Below are 15215 nucleotides of genomic sequence, written 5' to 3'. Positions count from 1 at the left end.
GAAAGATAACCTCTCCTTTTAGTACTATGGTTTGTAATGTTTAGTGCAAAAGGATCTGCACAATCTGGACTAAGGTAAATCAGAAATCTGACAGAAAAGATGCATTTTGACAGGTGAGGATGGAGAACTTGTGCTCTGGGTCTCATCATGAAGTATGCCACCACAGTTGTCAGTCAGAACTGATGTAACAAGCGTGAAACACATTCGTTTGCTTTCTCTCGCTCTCTATTTCCTCCTGACAGCAAACAGACAACCACAAGCACACATACTTTCTATCCACATCAAGAGTGAAGCCAGTACTGTACATCATTCAGCACAGAATGCTGTGCAGGTTCCAAAAGCACAAAAGCGCTAGTAATACTGACAAGAAAAAACAAAATATGCCATGATATTACTAGGTTCTTTAAGCATAGTACAATGATATTACCATGGCTTTTTAGACATGGCAACATGGTAATACCATGTTTATGGACGTTACATTAAATACTATGGTGGTATCATGGTTCAGTAGTGGTAATGGATGGCAATACTATGGTAAAATGGTACTTTATATCAATCATTTAGTACTATGGCATACATGGTATTAGCATCTGATACTATTGTACCACCAGAGAATGGGAAAATATGCCACACTGTCTGACAAAAATATGCCACAGTGTCTCACAATCATGCTTGTTAAATGGTGATACTTAAGATGTGTTTGAAAATAAAGCATTTAGCTGAACAAATGTTCTTTATATAACAGAGAGTAAAGAGACATGGAGTAAAAAAAGTTCATTTACAGTAACGGATGATTCGGGATAATGGCTGTTCTGTTATTCACGGTTAGAGCTCATGGTCTATTCATAGTTTGAAAAAAAAAAAATAGCGAGTTCTGCCATTGCACAATTCCCTGAAGTTATTCAAACACCCTATTTACTACCAAAGGTCATCCAAAACAAGACACACTCCATTAAAACAAAAACATTCCCAACACACACACAAAATGATGGAATATATACTTTTTACAGTTTATGCTGTAGGCCTATATCATGATTAGTATCGTAGGTTTAAAGGGGTCATATCATACTTTTTTTTATTATTATTTTATCTTATTTTTCCCATGAGGTCACTTATAGTTTTTGCACCAAAAACAGCTATAATTTAGTTTTTCATGCTTAATTCCATGCACTCTCAGACCCTTAAAATTATAAATGGAATGTTTTTCACACACATCATGCCTTTTGGAAATAAAATAAAATCAACTGCATCTTTGCAAAATAAATGGCACTGAAATGTTGTAAAACTTAAGATCAGACTAAAATGATAATGAATATTGAAAAAATTAACATCAGCCACTTAAGTTAGCAAATTATCTCTAAAGTTGCGATCCTTCAGAAGGATACATAGGGAGATATTCAGACAGCCAAATAGTTTTTGACATCAGAAATCGAAATATATCAGGACGAGTCCTAAAAGTTATGCAGCTTACATCATTATGCAAAGTAACATACAAGTGACCGTCTTATAATAATTTCTTCAACCGATTTGTTCAAAACACTGATTCGTTTAGGAGCGAAACGACTAATCGAAATTGCATATTGTATAGTAGGTACTACATTTGTTTTGAAATTTACTTTGAAATTTAATTTGCCATGTTGTCACTGATCGCTTCACTGCCATTCACAAATCCTCTCCTGTGGCCTCATGGGATAGAAAATTGTCCAGTGGATGCACACTTCAGAACCTCAGAGGAAGTATGGACTGTCTTTATGAATGAGTCATTGAATCATTTCCTCATTCGATCCATTCTAAACAATAATTCATTTAAGAACAAAATGGGTGAGTCAGTGAATCAATCAATTTGTTCAAAGCACTGATTTCTTCAGAAACGCCACTCTTGTGTGTTGCTTGGAGATATAGAATGTCTCTGCCTTGGCTTTGTTTAAAAATATTTCAAAGCAACAGTCAATAGTTATTTAAGATGATCTTTTTGCTTATTGAACTGTTCAATAGAAAAAAATCAATATCACACTCGCAATCATCCAAATATCAGCAAGGCAATGATTAACACAGGAACAACAGTTCTCTTGCTTAATTATCTCTAAAGATCAAGAAAAAACGTGATTTTTCATGACGGTACCCCTTTAAGCCTTCCTCCTGGACTATTAACATTTCCTACATACGTTTATACGAGAGCAAGGTAAGAGATTTCACAGGAAAGTTGAAAAGAACACCACTCAAGAGGTGAGAGAAGTTATTTCCTGGAGCCAAAGCCACAAGCTGCAGTCCTTCATGGCAAAGCTGATTTACAGATTAACTGAAAAGTACTCTTCTTTTCCTCCTGAGGAAGTCCCACTTGAGAAGACATTAAGGATGTTTAAGAGGGATTAAGCCTCCTCTACCAACTGCTCTTTAAAACCTTTTCTTCGGGTTTTCGGTACAGATTACAGAGGGCGGATCAGTAAACGGTAGAGGACTGACGCTTTAAAAGACATTGGTAAAATAACCTTGTCAGAGTAATTAGCTTCTCCCCATTTAAGAATGAAATTATACAGATACTCTGCTACTAGAATCTTTCATATTCTAATGTGGAACAAATTAACTATATCTTGAAATAATAGGACATGTTCCTGTGGTTCTACACGCACTCTCATTTCTACAGCTTCTGAAACTTTGATCACGCCACGATTTCGTGAACGCAATTATGTGTTCCATATATAATTTATGAAAAGGGACATGTGCTAATGTGCTCATAAAGATTTTTAGGTTACAAAGTTCAATATCAGATTCCGTTTGATCATCGTCTACTTTGTATTTCTCTCACCAATAGCATAGCAGTCAGCATTAAAAAACTGCCTGTGCTCGAACAGTGAGACCGCTGTGCATATGAATGCAACTGACTGTACCATACAGGAGACAATTTTTTGGATGTGTCTCTAAAAGGGAATGACTTATTTGAAAGAAAAATCAAACACAGTAAGACCACTCACCCATGACGCTGCGATTTGAAGCTTTCATTTATGTCTCCTCTTATATTATGCAAGAGATCATTCTGCAAGAGATCAGACACTGTAAGAAAATGTTATTGCTCATTTTATTTTTCAATACAGTGTTTGCAAGGCAGACAAATTCCTCAAATGTTCTATTTTTCATCTTCAATTTGTTCAGTTAATTCAATCCATCCACTTAATGTGCAGACTCAAAGATTACAATTTTGTTTGAGATTTCTTAAACAAAATTATGAAAAAAAAAAAAAAAAAAAATCAACATTCAAAATCACAGTTTTATGATGCAATCATAACATTAACTGCCCTGTGAATGATCTCTTACATATGGAAGCTTGTTTCCGCCATGAAATAAAAAATTAAAAAGGTAATTGCGATTTTTTTTTTTTTTTTTCCTCCTTAGAATTGTGAGATATAAACTCACAGTTGCTAGTTAGGGTTAGGTCAGAATTACGTGATATACTGTAAAGTCAGAATTGCGTGATATAAAGTCATAATTGTGATATAAAGTCAGAAATGCGTGATATAGTCAAAATTGTGAGTCATAAAGTCAGAATTGAGAGTTATAAAGTCAGAATTGCGTGATATAAAGTCAGAATTGTGAGTTATAAAGTCAGAATTGTGAGTTATAATGTCAGAATTGCATGATATAAAGTCAGAATTGTGAGTCATAAAGTCAGAATTGCGTGATATAAAGTCAGAATTGCATGATATAAAGTCAGAATTGTGAGTCATAAAGTCAGAATTGCGAGTTATAAAGTCAGAATTGCGTGGTATAAAGTCAGAATTGTGATATAAAGTCAGAATTGTGAGTCATAAAGTCAGAATTGCGCGTCAAAGTCAGAATTGCTTGATATAAAGTCAGAATTGCGTGATATAAAGTCAGAATTGCATGATATAAAGTCAGAATTGCGTGATATAAAGTCAGAATTGCGTGATATAGTCAGAATTGCGTGATATAAAGTCAGAATTGCATGATATAAAGTCAGAATTGCGTGATATAAAGTCAGAATTGAGTCATAAAGTCAGAATTGCGAGTTATAAAGTCATAATTGCGTGATATAAAGTCAGAATTGTGATATAAAGTCAGAATTGTGAGTCATAAAGTCAGAATTGCGAGTCAAAGTCAGAATTCCTTGATATAAAGTCAGAATTGCGTGACATAAAGTCAGAATTGCATGACAAAGTCAGAATTGCGTGATATAAAGTCAGAATTGTGAGTCATAAAGTCAGAATTGCGAGTTATAAAGTCAGAATTGCGTGATATAAAGTCAGAATTGTGAGTTATAAGGTCAGAATTGCGTGATATAAAGTCAGAATTGTGATATAAAGTCAGAATTGTGAGTCATAAAGTCAGAATTGCGAGTCAAAGTCAGAATTGCGTGATATAAAGTCAGAATTGCGTGATATAGTCAGAATTGCGTGATATAAAGTCAGAATTGTGAGTCATAAAGTCAGAATTATGTGATATAAAGTCAGAATTGCATGATATAAAGTCAGAATAGTGAGTCATAAAGTCAGAATTGTGAGTTATAAAGTGAGAATTGCGTGATATAAAGTCAGAATTGTGATATAAAGTCAGAATTGTGAGTCATAAAGTCAGAATTGCGAGTCAAAATCAGAATTGCTTGATATAAAGTCAGAATTGCATGATATAAAGTCAGAATTGCGTGATATAAAGTCAGAATTGCGTGATATAAAGTCAGAATTGCGTGATATAGTCAGAATTGCGTGATATAAAGTCAGAATTGCATGATATAAAGTCAGAATTGTGTGATATAAATTCACAATTCTGAGAAAAAAAGAATTGTGAGATAAAAAGTCACAATTTTCATTTTTTTATTTAGTGGCAGAAACAAGCTTCCATACTTACCTCTTGCATCTTTTTCTATCTAGCGAGCATTGACATTTTCCTCATTCGTCTCAGATGTTTCTCCTAAACAGATGTTTCTTCCTACAGTAAGAGTGTAGCATACAGTTATTGTCAATTGTATAGTCCAGAAATTTGGTCTTGGTTTTTGAGTTGTTGGTTACACTTCATTTCAATAGTCAACTTTAGACCTTACTATAAGTAACTTTGCAACTACATGTTAACTAACTCTCATTAGAGTATTAGTAACTAAGTAGAATAAGCTGACGTACTTACGCACGTCCTGATATTGCTGAGTTAGATGTGTTCCTGGGTCAACATATTTTGTTGATCCTGGAACAACTTTCTAGTCTGAAAATTTAGTCTTAACCCTATTCCTACCCCTAAACCTAACCCTACCCTATTTTAAGTTATCCTAAAATCAGAGGGAAATGATAGATGAATAACACTGATGTAGAAGCACCAGTTCATGATTTTAAGCCTCAACTTGACATAATCTGTAAACTTTTCCCTCAAATCTGAGTGGTTGCTTTGAAAGTTGTTCCAGGACCAACAAAATATGTTGACCCAGGAACACATCTATCTCAGCAATATCAGGACGTGCTGTACTTGCAAAGTTACTTATTGTCAGTAGAATGCCTGTTGGAGGACCATCAAAATAAAGTGCTAGTAGATATTAAGCAGACACTAATCTACTAATACTCTAATAACTGGTAGTTGACTTGTAGTAGATCCATTTACCTGGAAGACACACAGTTACTTAAAGCAAAGTTGGACCAACCTGGACCATCGAAATAACGTTACCAACATTTTTTGATTCATATTGACATCTAGACTTCTGAGCAGCTTGCGGCTCTCACAATTATGTTCTGTTAGATTAATTTTCATGGACTTTTAGTTTGTTTTCCTCAGATTCATGTTTCCTTTGTTCAAGTTTCCCGCCACTCACCAGTTTCTATGGACACAGATTAATCATCACAGCTGTTTGCCATTATGTTCATCACCATTGTGAATTTGCTTGCTGTCTTCCATCATTGTAGATTACCTGAGTTTTGTTTTAATAAATTCGCTTCTATTTGAATCTTCCTCACCATCCTTGGACCAAAACGTGACAGCGACTTTGTTGAAATCTTTTCTGGAAAAAGAAAAAAAAAGACAAAGAAGTAGGAGACAAAGGAACAGTTCACCCAAAAATATGAATGTTCAATATTTAATCTCAAATCTCATGACCATCTTGGTTTGAGACCTGCAGCACTGTAGAATATTATCAATGAATTATGACAAATGTCAACCTGTTTCTCACACAACGCTATATATGATTTCAGAAGACTTTATCTGCATTATTGATATGGACTACTTTTCATTACCCTTTTTTGAAACTTAACAGATGTTGTAGAAAAGAGTTGCATCAAAATTCTCTGAAAAATAAAATAAATAAAATAACACCATATGGGTTTGAAACAAGATGATGGTGAGTAAATAATGACAAATAATGATAAAATTTTTAGGTGAACTGTTCGTTAATCTCATTGCAATCTTTGAGATATTATAAGAGATCTCCTTTGAGTTTTTTTTTCTTTTCTTTTCTAGGGGCAGAGTGTGTTAAAGGAGGATCTGAGTAAAAGTCCAGGCCAGTAGAGACGGATTTGCACAGAGTCTAATCCTCCATGTGAATGAGCGAGCATGTGGTGCGGGCCAGCTGTGCTGGAGGAGCGCGCACGAGAAGAACGAGAGCATGCTGTGAGGATGATGATGAGGGATCTCTTGCGGCTTGTGGCAATGAAACTAGAGAAGCGGATCAGTCTGCTTGTGCTGATGACATCACTTCCACTCTGGACACAGCACCACATCCCCAGCCAAATGCATTAAAGAATAACGTGTATCTGCAATGCTTCAAATAGGACTTATTCTCATGTCTCCATCTCTCCATGGCATTCTCGTTCTCTCTTTCTCTCTTGTATACACACTCGTGCCCCCTGTGTCTCTCGCTCTTTCCGCTCACCCTCCAATGTGGCGTAGACATCCATCTCTGGTTCATAATGAGATAATTAACACTGTTTGATTAATTGCAATATGGCGAGAGGGATCTGCAAGGTCTTCCCAAAGACTTAATTCAAAGCAAGGCCTAGCAGGAGAGCTAAACTATGTCACCTTCCTCTGGGCTGGGGAGAAAAGCTACGGGGTAATTAATGGACTTTTGGACATAGGGGGTTCGAGTCAGACTTATGATCAAATTTCACTGTGTGCGGTAGTATTTGGAAGGTCAAAGGATGGTTTAATTAGTTATTATGAGAACCATGGAGACCATTCTAAAGCACAAGGTGAAGAAAATGGGAGGATCCAGTATTGATGCAACAATGAAGCAACCGATCACATGTATGACGTTTCATGGTCTGTAGTTCGTCTGAAAATTAAAACTTGAGTTGTCCTTGAGTTGTCCATATCCTTGGTCCATTTACCTGGAAGACACAGAGAAATGTCAACTTTAGGAACACATTACCATATAGATGGTCTCATAATTATTAAACATGCGACTAAGAGCCATAGATAGCAATTTATGCTTTTATAGAGTCTTGGAAAAACTTGCCCCCTGCCACCATATGAAACAATGTCTTTTTGTTTAAAGCGCTCAAGTTCCATATCTGTCATGCCACATTCATCCATCACTATCTTTTCACTAACAGATCTTGAAATTGTACATATGAATACCATCAGAGACAATATGTAGGCTGATGGTCAATGTGAAGAAAACGGGTTCCTCCAGACAGCTCTGTGTTAATGTTTCTGCAATACTGCAACCCCTTCAATGTTGTCAACCCTTCATTAAATCTTAACACAGATGTGCAAAGACATGCAGAGACATGCCAAGGTTTTCTAGAACATAAAGGGCCCTATCTTGCACCCAGCGCAATTGACTTTGTACACCGACGCATGTGTCATTCCTATTTTGCACCCGCGCAAAGCGCGCTTTTCCCTCCACAGAAGCACGTCGCTAAACTAGTGAATGAACTTGCGCTCCCTGGGCGGTTCAGCGCAAAAAAGGAGGCGTGTTCCGGCGCAAACAATCCCTGGTGCTATTTTGCTGTTCCATTAAACAATTGCGCCACTGACCAGAAAAAACCTAGTCTAAAGTCAATGGCGCAATATTTTTTTGTTAGAGCGCGTTGGTAGAAACTGCACCTCTGGGCGCGTCCACAGTGCGCGTTGACTTTGCTTATTACACACAGGGATGCGCATCACACAAACATGCCAAACATTAAAAACCAAAGGATTATAGTGTAAAAGAATATTATTGTGTAGGCTACATAAATATAAAAATGTAATGATGAATAGTCATTGCGTGTATTAGAATTAGGCTACCTATTTTCAGTTCAGCCTGCTATTACAAATAATGATGAACGAAATTGGCTAATTAATTGGACAATCGTGCCAATACACACACACATATATATTAACCGACTCATCGCGCGGAGCTATTTGAAAGCCTGCATCCAACGCAGACGACTGAAAGATTGACTGGCCACTTAACAGGCAATTTCAGCTTTTCCGCCAACAAATTCCGTCATGTAAATATCAATCCGCCATGGCGCGAGCGCATCTCGCTCTTAAAGGGAATGGTAGATGACACTCTGATTGGTTTATTTCACGTTACGCCCAAACCACACCTATGAATAATGAAGCTACTTCAGACCAACCCATTTTAGATTTGGCATTTTTAGATTTGGCGCTTTGACACTTGCGTTTCAGATCGTTAAAATAGGGCCCAATGGCTCTCATGAGATGTCATTTTCACAGAATTTCATACACTGGAATTGTACTTTAAACTAAAAAACAAAAAACAAAAAAACAAACCAAGAATAAGATAAAGATATTTTTATAGGCTAACTGAAATTACATTTTAAGGTGTCCCTGTTAAAGTGTAATTATACAATTAAAGGCACAATATGTAAGATTTTTGGATAAAAAATATCCAAAAACCTCTAGAACAGTGTTATACATTTTGTTGACTTGTGTACATTATCCCAGATGTTTCCAAGAATGTTTAAAATAAGCAATTTTAACCAGGACACGGACCATGTCCAAAGACATCATTCCTGCGTTACCCTCGATTTCCGGTTTTATTTTGTAAAAACCACAGAAACACTAAAGATACTTTAATGTATTATATGTTTTATTATACAAGGGAACAACTGTTTGGACATACGCTTGACCGGAAGAAGCGGAAGCAGCGACTGTGGCATAATAAAAGTTCCGCTGCTCTCGAGATGTGTGTTGCGCTCGTCTCTCATTAGCAATCGCTCCAGCGGCCTCATTTCTGCTTGCACAGCATTGAGCCCTGCTTTGCTTCCCACTACAGTAACATTAATAATCTCATCCATGAACATGATTCTTTTCCTCTGGCTGTGAGGTGAAGACGACATCTCCCATGATTCCGCGCTCAATCTCGACATCATCAAGCTACGACTTTGTTTTGAATATACAACCTCTAGCGGTGGAAAAACTACATATTGTGCCTTTAAGTACTGAGTAATATTATTTAACAACATTAGTTAGTTGCATGTATTTATGTATGATTTACTGATATTACTAGTAAGTAGCATGTAACACGTGTAACAAGGACACTACAATAGTGTTACCAAATGTTGTTTTATATTAAATTATTAGCATTTAATGTTTCTGATATGGCTGCTTCATCCTACACAGTAAAATCCCCAGAGTTAAATCAACTCTGCTCAGAGTACATATGGTCTCTCTCTCTAAATAGTGTTAAAGTAACACTGAAGCAGAGTTAAAGTTAATGAGATAATTAAGCAATTAATAAGGCTGTGACTGAAGTCAGTTGTAGTTCTTATGTTTCTCTTTTCTTCAGTGATTCTGCTTGTTAACAGCAGGTGTTCATCACTAATGTACAATCATCACTTAATTAATTGCTTAATTATCTCATTAATTTAACTCTGCTTTAGTGTTATTTTAACACATTTTAGAGAAGGACCATATGTACTCTGAGCAGAGTTGATTTAACTCTGGAGATTTTGCTGTGTAGAGTTTTACTGTAATCATATTCAATACGAAAATGTTTAGCTTTCACATACAGGCAAATATTTTCTGTTTATAGCCTCTCTGATCTTATTTTTATTACTGAAATTACCGAGAATAAATAACAGCCTATTTTGTTTTTATATTAATATAAAATTCCAAAATTCTGTTTTTGAATGTTAGCCTATAATATTTCTCACATATTTTCTGGGCTTTACTGTAATTATACTCAATATGAAAATGTTTAGCCTTCACATACAGTCAAATATTGTGCGTTTATAGCCTCTCTGCTTTCCATTTCTGAATGATAAAGAGGTTTTGGCCTTGCTTACATTTTTCTCAAACAAATAATGCAGAGCGAAACTCTTACAACAGCTACTGAAGGTTGAATAAAACATGAGAAATACACATTCATGCGAAATACTTCCATCAATAAGGGATGCCATGAATACATTGTGCTGTTTATTGCTATTGTCCCAGGACTGAGAAGTTGGAATGCCGCCATGCCAAGAGTCATAATGGGTCTTTAACTCTTCGATTTCATCTCTTCATCTCCTTTTGTGTTCAACAGAAGAAAGTGGACTGCCTCACAATCGCAACTTTAAATCTCAGAATGTGACTTTATATCACACAGGTGCAACTTTAAATCTCACAATGCGACTTTATTTTGCATTTTACACTTTATATCACAATAAAGTCATATGGGGTTGGAACAACACAAGGGTGAGTAAATGACAACAGAAGTTTTAGTTTTGTGTGAAAAGTTGCATCACTACTTCTGCTCACACGGATGGTGTCTTACTGAAGATTTCTAAACTCAAACCTACTCTCATGTACAAATGCACACACACATACGCAGGCCAGCATTGTTTGGAGCCATCACACTCCTTGCTTCAGCTCCATGAACTCTGCACTTTAGTAATGAAGGTATGACTTCACACTGAGCTTATACATCAGCAGAACAGAGGAGCACGTGAACCGCGCATTAGCCTCTGTTCTGTCTGCCATCAGAGTTCCTCTGCTGTGTGTGTCCATTATTGTTCTATATTTCCTTTGAGAGGCATGGCGGGAGAGCATAGAATTCTGGGATAGCAGCGGCGAGCAACATAGTCATCTCACAAAAGATGAGCTTTATTTATCTCCCTCATCTAATTATCATCTTGCTCTGTTTCACAGTGTGTGTACTGAGAGTCGAGTCCAAAACAGAGCTTGAGTAGCAAGCCATCTGTCATAGATTTTTTTTTTTTTTTTTTTTCTTCATTGCATAGTTGTTGTTTTTTTAAGTCTTTGCCAAGGGTAATCTAGATATTCACAGGATTCCTACCTTTTCTCAGCCATCCTTTTCAGTGAAGTGAAGCATCAGACAGATTTGTATTTTTCTAAACATACATGTAATAAATGTTACTCTTTGTTTAGCCAGTGGTAGTAGGAGAATTTAATGGCTGTTCAGAGAAGAATCTTGCATACATAAAAGCATTGATGGTGACACTATTAGACTGCTCTTTTGAGTCTTTAGGAAAATGAATAGACATAAGCAACTGAGAAATTTTCTCTGCAGGCTGAGCAGAAAAAGCACGACACAACCTATTAATTCAGTAAGTGTGAGGAAAAAAACCTTTTCATTTCATTTTAACACAAATTTATTTGAAACTTAGCAGGTTTTTTGAAAAATTATCTCTCTCTACATTTGTCTCTCTCTACATTTAACATTTTAAACCACAAAAAGACATTTACCAGCAGAAATCCAAGGTTTAATATTCAAAAAGATGAATTCAGCTCTGAAAACTGTTGAGCTACTATCGTACACAGGATTTCAGTGGAAAAACCTCTGCCTTATATACCAACCACACACAATTCAGTTTACTGTAAGTGGCAGGTTAAACTGGATTGCAGGTATGTTTATTAATGAATAAGGGGCATAAAGGCGTTTTTGCCTTTATGTTGTTTTTCTATGCAATCAAGCTAGACAAAAGTGTTAGACCATTGCACTTACGTGTCACAGCATCTCATCCACGACACAAGTTGTGTCCCAATTCAGAGGCTGTATCTGTCAAAGGCTGCATTCAAAGGCCGGATGAGTCACAGTGGCTGTCCCAATTCAAAGGCTCTTTCGAATGCGGCCTAAAAAATGCGTCCTTCATTTTCCAGGCCACGAAGGATAGAACAGCCCCATCCCAAATGGCACACTTCATGTGCATTTGTCTTGTGGACATAAAATGGCCATCGAGTGTCCGTTACGTCCACAAGACTGCAGAGTGTCCCATTTGTCAATTTAGGTTTCAGATGGATGCTCATGAGCGCCCCTTTGTGGCATATATGCGCACACTTTTGCCGAGCCCACACTGAAGCGAGCTTTGCAGCAGAATTCTACTTGACAGCCAAAGTGGCATTACGTCATTAAGCAACATTGGACTCGAAGGAAGACTGCAAAGGGCCTAGGGCTCCATTTTGGAGTCGATCCTTCGAAGCCTAGCCTATCCCAAGATTCATTGTGCACTGATGATGACTGGATTTTTTGAGAGGGAATCCCGGATTACATTTATTGGGTTCTAACTCAAATATCCCATGATACAAATGTACAAAAAAAAGTTTAAATGTCTTACTACAATGCAATTTTATAGATAGTTTATACTCTTTATTATGTACATACATGGACCAAGGTGAACATATTTAGACAGGTTGTAAACCCTGTTTTGTTTCCAGACAGTTTAATATAACTTTCAAAAATGTCCAGTACAAACTTTACTGGAATTTTGGACTCGTCAACGTCAGCCGTCATAGTTGCTAGACGACGAGCAATCCTACATAGGCTAGACCGTTCCATTTAACAACGCTCGGTTCGACATCGAAGACTTGTCCTTTGAAGTCTGCGTCCTTCGAAGGATGCAGCTTCTAAACTGGGAGTTTTAAAAACCAGCACTCAATTTAAAAGAACTTTTGCTAAAAAATAAAAATAAAAAAAAATATGTGAGCAAGACCTTGGGTTTTTCATTCCAATGCCTTGCATCTCAAAAAAATTTTAAGGGAAAAAAAAAAACTGTGTGAATGACCCTTACAACAAAATTTCCTCACCCTCATCATTCCAAACCTGTAAAACTTAATTTCTTATATGGACTATTAAAAATAGATGTTTTAAGAAATGTTCCAGTGTTTTTTGGCCAAATAACAAAAGACAATGGAAGCAAAACCATTTAAAACCAAAACTAGAATTATAATCATGATAGAATTCACTTTACTCACATCATACCAGCCAAAAATTAACATCACTGAAAAAGCTTCGGTACAATTTAGCACTTAAAATGTCCTCAAGAACAGGAATTGCTTTTTTTGTCACTTTTGCATTTTTTAAATTTCTTTAAAGAATCGGGTGTTAAACATTGCTTGCAAATTAATGGCGCTGCCAGCAGGCACAGTTCATTCTTGGTGAATCCTCTAACAGTCCTTAATTTGCGTATGCCTCCCCGAATAGAAGTATTAAGTGTTAAGGTCACGTTGAAACCATATAGAAGCTTCTCAGCCAAAATTCCAGCTTCCCAGTTACACACAGCAGAAACACTCCAGTAATTACTCCACATGAACGCTAACTGTCCCAGAAACACAGATCGCCCGCCCCTCGGCACTTCTCGGTGAAAACATGGAAGGATTTATGAGAGGATGGTGAGACTACACCCTTCCCTGCTGATGAAAACTTGATTTGCCAGCTATGGGGAGGGAAACAGCCACACTTTTCTATGGCGGACAGCCGCCATCGACTAACAAATCCAATTTCCACAGGAACATGATGCCAAGTGGAGCCCTCTGGGACACCGGTCACTGCGGACAACAACCTCCCTTCAACCCCTCTTCTCCATCTCTGGCATGCTCATCCGCCTGCATGAACAATTAGGCCCTGATTCCTTCCTTATTAATCACAGTGCCCAGACAAAGCACACAGAGCGATCGTAATTAAAATCTATTTGGGAGCATATGTGGCTGAATCCCAGAAGACACCCGGGTGACAACAGGAAAAAATTAAGTGGTAAAAAAAAGAAAAGTAATAACAGCGACGACGTCAAACGTGAAAACATTCATGAACAAGGATCATTTCGGATGACAAAAAGAAATAGAGGAGAGTAGCATCAGATGAGTATGAGCGAGAGAGCGAGCGAGAGAGAGAGAGACGAGTATGCGAGAGGATTTTTCTGTCTTTAGGGGATAGAGATAAATTAAATGCTTATTTGCTTTCTTGTCTGCATTTATTTACCTGGAATGAGTCCAAAGAAAGAGCAAAATGGATCCAAACAACCCAAACAGAATGAATAACATCAATGATATCTTATTAGAACTTTGGCGCCGCTTCCAAGAAAGAGAAGACATTCTCACAGGGTATTAACAGAAAAGCTTGTTATGCTCCAATTTTACAAAGCGCTAAGGCTAGTGAGAAGATTACGCCAACGAATCGGGTCTGCTGATTTAGCCTGATTTCAAAACAGGTCACGGGAGATCGTCTCTCATGAGCCACCTCCATCCACCCTCACATGAGAAGCAAAGGTCGCCACCAACAGATTGAGATCAAATCAAGGGTCTGTTCGCAACTGCCCTGAAAACATAAATCTAAAAACTAAAGTGATGAGAGGTCCGTGTTTACAGGAGAGCGACAGATTGCCAAAGATGCTGAGAAGATTAGGATGTTCATTTTTGATCGCTTGCTTAACATCTCTGCTTTTACAATATTGTTTGTGTGTGTGCGTTTTTTTGGCTTACAGTGTTATCTGAAGGATTTTGTGTGTGTGTTGCCATAGTTCTTCATCTGATAGCAAGCGATAATCCCTTGTATCTTGGGGCTTCATCTTGGTATGGGAGGGGTTTGAAACAAAACAACAGAAAAAGACATGAAATCAGATAAACCTCTTAACAAGATTTGAATATGCAATTACTATTTGGGTTTATGATGACTGAAATAGATAGTGTAAGATGTCATGATGGTGTTCTGCTGATTCGGGAACAAAGACAAGCCAAATTGGGCTAGAAATACATTTTTACATTTTGCTTTAGATTTGAAACCACATTAATATCCTATATAAGTACTTAAGGGGATAGTTCACACAAAAAAACACAATTCTGTCACCATTTATTCACCGTCATACAATTTTTCTTCCATGGAATACAAAAGGAGATGTTTTTAAGATAGTTCCCAAACAATGAAATAAAAATAAAAATGATGATGATAAAAATGATGACTTTTGTGTTACATTTCAAGTCTTCTGTGAGAGACAGACTGAAAATTAAGTAATTATTATATAATAAACTCTCCTTTTGCATTAATCATTCTTTTGAGTTGG

The 15215-nt window shown here is 37.0% G+C and overlaps 2 long non-coding RNA genes across 11 annotated transcripts in view; both read right to left on the bottom strand.

Moving 5' to 3' along the window:
* The window catches only part of LOC125256821, a 28794-nt gene extending 22205 nt beyond the window's left edge, over positions 1-6589 (bottom strand). For 2 of the 3 annotated variants that reach the window (XR_007182199.1, XR_007182201.1), the window contains exons 1-4: positions 5903-6589; positions 5807-5812; positions 4861-4941; positions 2973-3034 (exon numbers count right to left, since the gene is read on the bottom strand). This is a non-coding gene — a long non-coding RNA (uncharacterized LOC125256821). The remainder of the gene's footprint in view (positions 1-2972; positions 3035-4860; positions 4942-5806; positions 5813-5902) is intronic. The other variant, XR_007182200.1, reaches the window with a different exon arrangement.
* A 195-nt stretch (positions 6590-6784) lies between these two features.
* Positions 6785-15215, bottom strand: part of LOC125256820 — a 66297-nt gene continuing 57866 nt past the window's right edge. For 2 of the 8 annotated variants that reach the window (XR_007182192.1, XR_007182197.1), the window contains 2 exons: positions 14638-14723; positions 6786-7316 (listed from right to left, as the gene is read on the bottom strand). This is a non-coding gene — a long non-coding RNA (uncharacterized LOC125256820). Of the gene's footprint in view, positions 7317-14637; positions 14724-15215 lie in introns of all 8 variants that reach the window. The other 6 variants (XR_007182191.1, XR_007182193.1, XR_007182198.1 and 3 more) reach the window with 5 other exon arrangements.

The sequence above is a fragment of the Megalobrama amblycephala genome, linkage group LG21 (assembly GCF_018812025.1).
Source record: "Megalobrama amblycephala isolate DHTTF-2021 linkage group LG21, ASM1881202v1, whole genome shotgun sequence".
Taxonomy (NCBI): domain Eukaryota; kingdom Metazoa; phylum Chordata; class Actinopteri; order Cypriniformes; family Xenocyprididae; genus Megalobrama; species Megalobrama amblycephala.
Note: the sequence above shows the minus strand (reverse complement) of the source record. Positions and strands in the feature narration are given on the sequence as shown.